Source organism: Gymnoscopelus braueri (genome assembly GCF_963280865.1).
Source record: "Gymnoscopelus braueri genome assembly, chromosome: 13".
Taxonomy (NCBI): domain Eukaryota; kingdom Metazoa; phylum Chordata; class Actinopteri; order Myctophiformes; family Myctophidae; genus Gymnoscopelus; species Gymnoscopelus braueri.
The window spans coordinates 7,784,462-7,796,631 of record NC_137615.1 but is presented as its reverse complement, the minus strand read 5'-3'; positions in this window follow the sequence as shown (position 1 = coordinate 7,796,631).

Below are 12,170 nucleotides of genomic sequence, written 5' to 3'. Positions count from 1 at the left end.
CTATTTTGGGCATGTCATTAGGTGAACATAAAAAAGAAGACGATTCTAACAGCAAATATAGGCGATCTATGAGCTTATAGATCTGTTTTTTTTTTTGGGCTACTTTTCCATGACACCACGACTGAATATAAAACGGGGCATTAAGGGCATTAATTAACGGGAAAAAAAGACATAAAAAATGATGAAAAATTGGGGATACAAGGCTTGTGCCCGTCAGTGACTTATGTGTGCTTTTTATTTTTTTTTGCTTTCTCGTCGATACTTAAAAATCTTCTTGTCTTGAACCGAAGTTTCACGCTAAGGACTGAAATGATCTTCTTTTTTTTATACGTTTTATTGTGATTTTACGTAACTTTGGGGGGGTAGGGGGGGGGTACAAACAAAGCGATTCCGTCTATGAGGTAGAAGCTAGTTTGTGTATTATATGCTGTTATTGACAGAATACACACATCATTATATGTACTGTATGTTCTTTGGTATTTTACTTTGAAAAGAAAAAAAAACAAAGGAATGACATTGTTCTCTCTGTGTCTTGGCCTTTTTTCCCCCCTTTTTTTCTTAAAGAACTGTTATGGGCAGGGGGCGGTATTTAAGGTACTCTGATATGTTTGGGGAGTGCATTCCAGAGGGAGTGGAGCAGCCACAGAGAAGTGCCCTGTCGCCCCGGGTTCGGATCCTGGTCTTCTTGGGGACCTCCAGGAGCCTGGTCTTCTTGGGGACCTCCAGGAGCCTGGTCTTCTTGGGGACCTCCAGGAAGCCTGGTCTTCTTGGGGACCACCAGGAGCCTGGTCTTCTTGGGGAGAACCAAAGACAATGTGTCGCAAAGTCGCAAAGAAAATGTGGCTTAAGCAAAAAAAAAAAAGGTTTTAGTCTGGAGTAAGTCACTTATTATATGTCAATGGTCATGTTGATGAACTTTCTGGGTGAAATTATTCAGAAATATCATATAGTTTGTTTTGGTTCTGTTTTTTTCTGTTTTCTGAAAGACTACATAATGAAATATAGGCAATTATTTTAGCAAGGTGATGATATTGAGAGGGTTTGAACCTAGTAATTATTAAATAGAGGAAAATAATTAGAGTAATGCACAAGGGACAGTAACCTTGTCTTTGCTGTAGGCTACATGTACAATATATAATATTCTTGCATAAATGTTCCTTTAAATGTGAAACCAACTGAATCACACTGGTTTCACCACAGTGGACATTTGTGCTCATTGTTGTAGAAACAAGTTGTTTCATTTATGAAACTCATTCAGAGCACATGATTGGCTGACATGATTACTAATTGGCTAAATCAGTGGTCGTCCGAGACCCCGAGTTACACAGCAGACAACAGGTGTGTCAATACACAGTGGCCAGTGGTGGAAAGTAACTATAAGTACATTTACTCAAGTACTGTAGGCTATACTTAAGTACAACTGTGAGGTAGTTTTACTTTACTGGAGTATGTCCACGTTTCAATACTTTTACTTCTACTCCACTACATCTCACAGACAAATATTATACTTCTACCACTACAATTATTTGAAAACTTTAGTAACTAGTTACTTTGTAGATTTTGATTATTACAAAACATAAGTTAACCACTTCAGCCATATTTAAACTTTGGCTATTTTAAAATAGCCGGTGCTTACGGGTCCATTTGGTTCCATTTGTGCACTCACGTTTTGGGGGTCCTTGAAAATCAAAAGTTAGATAACCACTGTACTGGTGGACTCCTAATGTGCCATAGTGTCATAGTAAATCAGTGTCATACATATTCTAAGGAAAACCTGGAGACAGTCAGTATAATTGGGTCTTATGATCAAAATAAGAACATTATAATGTTATGTAAAAACAAAACATTTACCACAGACAAGGCCAAGTCTTGCCACCGACACATTGATGACCCCTGGAACTTTGTGTGTGCGTGCGTGCGTGATAATTGTCAAAAGACGACACTGTGGTCTTGTAATCCATTTAATTTTGCTAATTTTTTTTGAAAGATTTTTCAAAGGTTGTATATCTGTTTTCCAAAGATGATACTCATAACTAAGCTGATTCTCTTTTGAAATGTGGCACTTTGTCCACCAGGGGGCAGGATAAGCACTCAACATGAAATGGATTACAAGACCACGGTATCGTCTTTTGACAATTATAATGTCCTATTTTAACATACCCCCCCCCCCCCCACAACAATGTCAATGCACTTTTTTTTTATTGCAATATGAACTATTGCAATTTCCAAATCACAAAGGCTGCAATTAATTGCATAAACTAGACGGAGACTTCTAAAGTAGGTATGGCAGTGTCACGTATTAATTGGTCCAAACTACAAATTAAGTAAAATATTCATTTAATCCTTAAATGTATACAACAGTAAAAGGAGTAAAGGTTTTTGCATGTATAGCTCATTGTCTACTCTAGAAGTCATATACTGTATACTTTACATTAGCTATACTGCTGACAATTCCCAGTTTTCTTGACATTCCATTGGTGTTTTCCAATTTGGTATTGTATGAAAACATGCAATAACAACAGTATGGTCCTTTAAATATCAATTTATGTTGACAATTATCTAATGTTGTAGTTATACTGTAAACAGTAAACAGAGTTGAAGCTTGAATTTAGATTTTCTTTTAAAAAAAATTACTCCCCTTACTAAACAAAGATGTTGTAATTATTAATTATCCAACTATATTTGAGAACACAAATATGTACTTCTATCTTTATCCAAATGTAAAGGCAACTAGAATCTACATCAGTCAGTAAAAGAAAAGTTTAAGTTCTTGTCATTAATATTAACATACAGTACAGAGGGCAGCAGTGTAACATAAAGGTGGAGATTTAACCTTCTCTAAGCCACACTGTACAATGTGAAGATGGAATGTGTAAGGAGCTGATCTTAAGAGGTTCTCCAGTCCTGGTTGCATGTTAAAATGTATGAACACACTGAAATTGACAGTGTGCAAATAGATTAAGAGACATAATAAATACACTTTATTTCACCACGTCACTTTTTGCATTTTTATTAGGTGGAAGCAGTAGGCAAGTTGGTGCACATTTTAATCTTTCACAGCCTATCTCTTTAACTGAAATTCAGCAGGTTGATTAAATGTCTGCTCAGGACCCCCTTTCTCTTGACCAGTCTGTTCCTGCACTGCTGTGGGATTCTGACAGATCTAATTTAACAATTATTACAACATTAAGTTGTTTACTTTAACAATGGATGCTGATATCATTCACTTCATAAATATGTGCTTTTTTCTTTTCTGTTGAGATTACAGACTACAGAGGATACCGTGGCCATATGATGTCATGGAAACATCTCATGTAGCCTATGTGGACTATTTACTACTGTGGAGTGAATTTATTTCATGGACATAACAGGAATTAACCAGTCAACCATTACCTGCCAATCTGTTTTTAAAATGGTCAGGAATCATGTTTGGACAAGTGGCTCGCCTTCTTCATTCTCTTTCAATCCAAAATATCACCATAGTTCTACAAGTTGGGGTGTTATATACGAGTGTTGTACACTGCTATGATCTCTGTGTCTCAAAACGAAACTTAACTTTTCCGGGGGAAAAAATAACCTGTGTTCCAAACGATCCATTGCAGTTATTTAGTTACAAAGACTTGTTAATACTTTACATGTTCATGAATTCCACAGAAGTACTTATTCACTTTCAAGTCATTAAGTGAACATGAAAAAAACAGCAAATATCTATGGGCAGTGTTGCTATGACAAATCACAGCCCATAGGGACCAGGCTAACAGCAAGGTAACTACACAACCCAAACCTCTACTGTATACCAAAGTAGTCTTGCCCTTTTAAGCAGTAAATCTGATCACAAACCAATGAGTTTCCCCACACTATTATGCGAAAATCAAAGATCTACAAGCCCGGGAAAAAAATGCCTTTTTTTTACCCCCGTTACCACCGCTGGGACCCTCGTGGACTTCACTGAAGATATATAAATAGATGGATTCCATGTAATCTCTACATTGCATGCATACCTGCCAACCTCAGACCGTCCGATAACATGAGATTTTTTCCCGGGGGGGGGGGGGGACTCTTGACCAAGTATCTTGCCGAGAAAAATCTAATCTACAAATTCCAATCTGGTTTCAGAACAAACCACTCCACTGACACATGCCTTCTCTATTTGAACGACTCTATCAAACAAGATGTCGACAAGGGCAAATATTGCGGCATGGTCATGCTGGACCTCCAGAAGGCCTTTGACACCGTTAATCACCCAATTATGATCAATAAGCTCAAAGCAATAGGTTTTGATGATACGTCAGTGAACTGGATGAGATCCTACCTGGAAGGGAGGGAGCAAGTGGTGGAAGTAAACGGCACCCAGTCCCCCCCCCCTCCCTGTGACTTGTGTTGTTCCTCAAGGAAGTATACTAGGACCTTTACTGTTACTGATATATGTGAATGATATGTCATCAGCCTGCGACTGCAAACTGTTCCTGTTCGCAGATGACTCGGCCCTGCTAGTCTCGGACAGGGACAGGCTGCAGGTTGAGAAAACTCTCAGCTCTGAACTCAACAAGATCTGCATCTGGCTCTCTGACAACAAACTTTCACTACACCTGGGTAAAACTGAATCCATCCTCTTTGGGTCCAGTCCTAACCTTAGCAAGGCAGAGAGTTTCACGATCAAAGTGGGTGATGATGTCATCAAAAGAAAGGATGAAATTACCTACCTGGGCTCCATCTTGGAGGCAAACTTCTCTGGTAACAGAAACGCCAAAAAAGTGATCAAAAATGTCAACCAAACAACACGCTATTTGTGGAGGATTGATCGTCTAGTCAGTAAGAATACTCTGAAGATTCTTGCAGGGGCTCTCATTCAAGGTCATTATGATTATGCATGCACTTATCATCATCACAACACCTCCAAGGCCTTAAAAACAAGGCTCCAAACATCCCAAAACAAACTTGTAAGGCTACTTCTTGGCCTCAATCACAAAACCCATCTAACCGTAGCTCATTTTGCTAGGATTGGATGGCTTAGGGTTGAGGACAGAGTACAGCAACTTGCTATGGGCCTGGTCTTCAAGATACACCACAACATTGGGATCCCCCTGTATTTGTCAAAATACTTCCAAAATGTTAATGAAGTCCATGATCATAACACCAGAGGCAGCTCCACTGATCATGTTCAACCCAGATTTGGCTCAACTAAGGGAATGAACTCGTTCTCATGCTATTCATCCAAAATGTGGAATGCCCTACCAAAAGGAGTAAAGGAGTGTAAAACCCTACTCACTTTCAAAACTGCCCTAAAGATACACCTTCAGGAGGCTGCAATTCGAAAATAATGGCCCCTGTCTAAGTCTTAACCTACCCCCCCTTCTTTCATTTTCTTCTTTTGTATATGTTTTTGTTCTCTCTTCATACCAGTAACCTGAAAGCTGATTGTATGACATTCTGTATAGTAGTGTGTATATCTGTCTGTCTCTTATATGTCATCATGATTTGTGTGCATGGGGTTCTCATCTTAAACAAGCTGCCTGCTTAACTGAGTCTTCCAGTTTAGTAGACCTTGTATTGTGAATTTGTTCTTCCATGTACTGTGATTCTCATGTCTTACTAAATAAAAGTACATCAATCAATCAATCAATGTATGTTTGCATGCTGAGGAAAAGCAGTGAACCCTGAGTAGGCTATATACTGTAGGCCTACATTTGGTGACGTGTGTCTATTGTACAAGAATAGTGATAGGTTCTTGATCGTTATCTTAAACCCCCTTGCTGTTTGATCACACACAGATAAAGAAAGACACGTGACACACGAGATCTCTTTTACTCGTACGAGGATTGTAAACGACCATGCATCTCACTGGACACGATCCCAACTTACAATGGCGCATCCTCCCCTCTGCCAAGCACTTTATTATCAGAAGACAGGAGAAAGGAGGAGACAGTGGAGTGGAATTCTACTAGCTGATAAGGACTGTCATACATATTACACATTGGATTAATACATTGCAGGAATTCCATTAAATGAATACAAACCAAAGAAAGAACTTATATACACACATTATAATATATATATCTGTACACAGATATTATAAACTGGTCCTAACATTCCCTCCTGTTGTTCATTTAATTAATACTTCTGAACATCAATCACATTTTTCTTGCCTTCACATTTCAAAATGAACATCATAACAGGATTTTTATTAATCAACCCAACAACTCAAACATTTGCCTCTTCGCTTCCAGTGGCCTTGGGACTAACTTTCTATGTCACTCTCAAATAGGGCTTGAAAGGAATACACACTCTCGTGTGGAGTGGAGCACTTGGGACAAATATCGTCATCAGTCTAAGACAACGCCGCATGTCTGCACGACCTTTTCATTGACCATACACTAATGGTCTTGCTTTGCGTCACTAACATTCTTGGAATTAATGTCATCTGAAATAAAAAAACACCACATGTCCTTTTTATCAGAAACGCAGACCCCTCCACTCGCAGCAGTCAAAAGGTCAAGAGTCCATCTATTCTGGACGGCCATTAACGACGCTGACTCAAACTCACGGTTTTGGGCCTCTTCAAATTGTCATTGTAGCATTGAGGAACAGGCTACGTCTATAGTTAATTGTCTCTACACGTAACATAAGCTTTCCCACTCCAAGATGGGGAAAGAGAGACAAACCAACCTTATTGGCACGGGATTACCAGTGAGATTGTATTTTTCTTACAACCTCCAATTCTTAGTTGATCTAAACAAACACGGGGGAGTCAGCATTAATGTCTGTTGACAATTGTGTTCGTTGATCTGACCCTTCTTCACAGAGCCAGCGTGGACATAACAAAGGTTAGGCTTCCGAGTGACATACAGGCTTAACAGTGCTATTTAGGGCGTATTTCAACTGATGGTACGGTTTACACGGCAAATAGCTGCTGTTAGTTCAAAGTCATTTTCTCCCAAGGCTCACCAGCGATATTGGATTTCGAGGCATGTCACTTCTCATGACCAGTTGTGTGAAGCAGATATATTTATATGTGTGCAAACATAAACATTCACATTCACTTTTAGTCTTAGCGATTTGATTAGCGTAAAAATATACCCAGCATTTAGATTTAGACGGTGAGAAACATTTTCGTCAACACTCCTCGATTTACGAGTAACTTTAATAATACAAATATATAATACACTCATAGAAATTATAAAACTCACAAAAATACCAGGGGTGCAATTCTAAGTGTAATAGGAATGGGGATGGGGAAAATTCTAATGGGAGTCTTCTCCAGGTTTGGGTCTGACCTGAGCTCTATCCGCTAGGCCCTCACCCTCTGCTGGCTTTTACCACTTCCTATTACTGAATGTCTGATAATGTTCGCACCCATTTGCAGTGGCCTTTTGTGGATCCAAATAACACGTTTCACAGCAATTGTGTTGGTGACCAGGACTCGGAACGGACCCTCTCAGCGCAGAGTTGGTCCTGGTCCTTTCGCTTGATGATCTTTATCACGGCATGCAGATCACCAGTGCTTCAGTCCCTGTAGGGAGAGAGAAAAGACTAGACAGATAATTTGCACTTTGGACTTTATTCGCTTTTAAATAAAGTAAACCTCCAGTTTCCAGTCACTATTTTCATGTATGGCTCCACTAATGTGATGCATTATGGCTATGGCCGTTTTCACACATCTGTACTTCAATCTAGTTTTACAGTAACATCACTTTTCAAGAAGTGGAAATAATAGTCTTACATATGGCCTTTCGTTACCTTTTCATTGTCTAAACATGTACAAAACTGTTTAGCATAATTTTGAAAATTATAAGTGTGAAAATGCTGCTTAATTATATATATATGTGTACCATCCCTCCTGTTTGAGATATGACCTATGGTCATGACTCAACTTCAGATCCTAAGTGTGAAATGGTCTGTGTCACTGGTGGCAGACATAACAAATAAAAACTCCCAATGTGAAGCGCGACTAGGTTCCTTTCCTATCTTATCTACATAAGCGTTTCCCAGGCGTAAAAGTGCCTCTGCTAGTCTACTGTGCAGCAAAAAAAATAAACAAAGTAGAAAATGCATCTTGGCAACGAACTTTAGTGAGATGAGGTTCAGTACATATCAAAAATTTACACAGGTTCCAGGTCTTAATGGGTTAGTTAAGAGACATTTGGAGTAAAAACCTAGAGGCCTTAACATCTTTCAGTTTGGACAAAGGGATTAATATGGTCAGGCAAGGCCTACACAGAGGAGCTCGACTAATCTTTTTTTTTTTTTTTTTTATGTTAACAAACCAGTTAAACCCATAATTTTGCATCATGTCATGCTGAGTGAGTGGCCTAGGAAGCTAGATGCTTTATTGCCCGTGACCTTCAAGTGCTTTAAGAGCTTACTTGTGGTTTTCCACACATACCTCACGTGTGTGGGAGATTCTCCCAAAATAAATCAACACAAGAGATAGCGTGAGACAACTGAGAAACGTGGCCTCAAAATTTGCTATTTCCCTTGAGAAATTGGCTGGACTTAACAAGCCCTTGTGGAAATACTCAAATGAGTAGAAATACTTAAAAAATTTGTACAGATACTTTAAAGTTCCCAAACTGAGTAAAAATACTCTAAACTGAAAATTATTTGGGCTTCTCCTGTTCTTTCTTGGCTGGACTTCACACGCACACGCACACACACACACACTCACACACTCACACACTCACGCACAGGCAGGCTCACTCGAGCGCACACACACACTCCAGTAATCAGTCTCTGTCTCTCTGTCTCTCTCTCTCTCACGCACACATGTGAACACACACACACATGCAGACAGTCAGACAGACACACATACAATCTGCACATTACAGATTTGGTTCAGACTCATGCATCACTTCTATAATATTTCTCACTCCTCTCACACACACAGTACCTGACACTCTCCAACGTAAGTGACGTCATTCCACATGCTTCAAACACACACAGTCTTTTCGGTACATGAAACTACACACATGCACGTATACAAGCACACACGCACGTCATAACCCATTTGTTCACACTACTGTTGCTACCCTTCACACTTTACATATAGTACATATGTATTACACCCAAACACCACATTCACTTACAATTCATGTACACTAACACCTGAACACACATGCACACTCTCTCTCTTCCTCCTTTCATGCAGAAAAATAACTTCTAGGTGGACTGTACTGCCATGTACTGTGATTCTCATGTTGTTACTAAAAAAAAAAAATACATTCATCCACACACATACATACACTCTTACTCTCATTTAAACATCACTCCTTCCATGTCGTTGTGCACCACGACATGGAATTTTGAAATGTTTAAATGAGTACTGCATCTATGTGGGCCAATTCATACAGATCACGAAAAAAATGCACAATCCACTCTCTCATTTACACATCTTTTAGACAAAACAAAACATGTTCTTCTTACTACAAAACTCTCTCTCTCTCGCTGTCGCTCTAATGCGCACAGCCTCCTACCTTCTTCTCTTTCTCTCTAATCATTCCAACCATCCACTGTTGTGTTTGACTCGCAAACAACCATAAAGTGGCCCTTACGACCACATCTGCCACATCTATACATAAATCCGGGGGCCTTCTTTGGCCTTATATTCTTTCTTCCCTTTGGTTTCACTTCTTCGTTGGTAACATCGACTACAATCACTTGTTTCCCAGGATCTTCTTTTTCCTTCTCCATATTAGCAGTCAATTACTATTATGTGGGTGAACTTAAATATGTGTGGTTATTATAATGTTCTGTTCAATGTGTAGAAATTATTTTATTCACTGTAAAGATCTTGTTCTTATCCTAACTAAGTGTACAGTATTTCAAACTTTATCTAGGCACTGCTGTATACTGGCCAAAAACTGTATCACACCCAAATTCACCACGTCCACCACGTGTAGACGTGCCCCAGGGAATCACGCACTTATCACTCACTTATCACATCCAAACCATACACCGTACACCCCTGAGATTGTTATGGGGGTTATACTAGATATATAGAATAAATATAGACAAAGCAGTTTACACGACTAGATTTCCCCGGAGGGGGCTGTCAGACCCACTGGCTTTCAACCACCGTGACAAACACACACTCAACTTGTACCAGTATACTCTTGCAGCTAATAAAATGCAGTGGCTTCCGCCACTACAACACAACTATAACTGTAGTTGCTTATCTATGCACAACTACAACACACTTGTCAATATTACACCTAGTAATAACAACAATATGTCCACACAAGGACCACACTTGTCAATATTACACCTAGTAATAACAACAATATGTCCACACAAGGACCACTTACATGTTTCTTATAGGCGTGTGATCACGTTCAGATTTCGGCAGTCGTTCGTCGAAGAGAAGATTTCGGACTGGTGAACACCGGCCTGGTGCGACTTTACACCCCAGGGCTTGCAGGACCCTCTTGGATCTCTGGCTATCGATAGACTTGCGATGCGTCCTCTTCTCCTCTTCCAAAAACGACGTAGAAATCCGACACGAAGGACCAGTGAAATGATAGGTTCTTGATCGTTATCTTAAACCCCCTTGCTGTTTGATCACACACAGATAAAGAAAGACACGTGACACACGAGATCTCTTTTACTCGTACGAGGATTGTAAACGACCATGCATCTCACTGGACACGATCCCAACTTACAATGGCGCATCCTCCCCTCTGCCAAGCACTTTATTATCAGAAGACAGGAGAAAGGAGGAGACAGTGGAGTGGAATTCTACTAGCTGATAAGGACTGTCATACATATTACACATTGGATTAATACATTGCAGGAATTCCATTAAATGAATACAAACCAAAGAAAGAACTTATATACACACATTATAATATATATATCTGTACACAGATATTATAAACTGGTCCTAACAAATAGTGTGTGTGGCAGAGCGCAAACCAACAAACAAATCTTCTTTCAGTGCTGTATTGTGTTCAGTCCAGCGTGTATTGTGTGCCATCGGTCCTGTCCTGTGTGTGTGCATGTGTGCGTGAGTGCGTGAGTGCGTGAGTGCGTGCGCGTCACTCCAGCTGTCAGAGGAGACGCTTGGGGGCCATGTCCACGAGGTGCTCGTTTAACAACGGACATGGCAACACTGCTCATCACGCTACTGGGGTTTCCCCAATTCAAAACATACAGGAAAGAAACACCTTGGTGGACACGACCCCTTTAGTGTTGTGAGCTGCTTGGAGACAGTTCGGAGTTTGGTTGAAATGCTCTGCTGCTCTGACAGCATGTAAGTACATAAACCCACATTCTAACTGAACCAAAGCAGTTGAATAGGGATGCACAATATTAAATGATGGCCCATATCTGATAAAAGATAGTTGAGTTGTTTGGTAAAAAAATCTATTGATACTGATAATGCAATGCAAGTTTCCCAGTGACTTAAAGGGATACTTCACTTTAGGGCCGGGGACACATTTAAAAAAAATATTAAAAATAAATGAAAAAAGTTATGGAAAATTCATGGCCCCCTCACGCATTAGTAGGACACTCTAATGCGTGAGGGGGCCATGAATTTTCCATAACTTTTTTCATTTATTTTTAATATTTTTTTTAAATGTGTCCCCGGCCCGAAAGTGAAGTATCCCTTTAACTCAACTGTGATTCTACCTCATTTATTAGGCCTATATATTCAGTTCAAACAACTTAAATCCAGTAAAGATGTGACATTTATTTTTGCTTAACATTTTTCCAACTTGTTTGCTTTTATTTGTTCTACAGGTCGACCCTTTCGAAAGCTTTCCCAGAAATTATTGCATTTTTAAGTAAATATGGGCCCATAGGGACCAGGCTAACAGCCATGAAGCTTACTTAATCCAGTGCCTTGTTCTTCAAGTTTTTCCACAGTTAATTCAACACATGTGTTTGTATATGGACTCATTTTAATGACCCTGCATTCAAATAAAATGAAATAAATACAATAAGATATAATCAATTTAATTATATTACTGAAATAGAGTGTGACCATGAATCATAATTGTTTCACAATGACTCATGTGATATGTCATTGTCATATATATATATATATATATATATATATATATATATATATATATATATATATATATATATATATATATATATATATATATATACATACATACACATACACACATACACACACACATATATATAAATTATTAGTTACGGGTTTA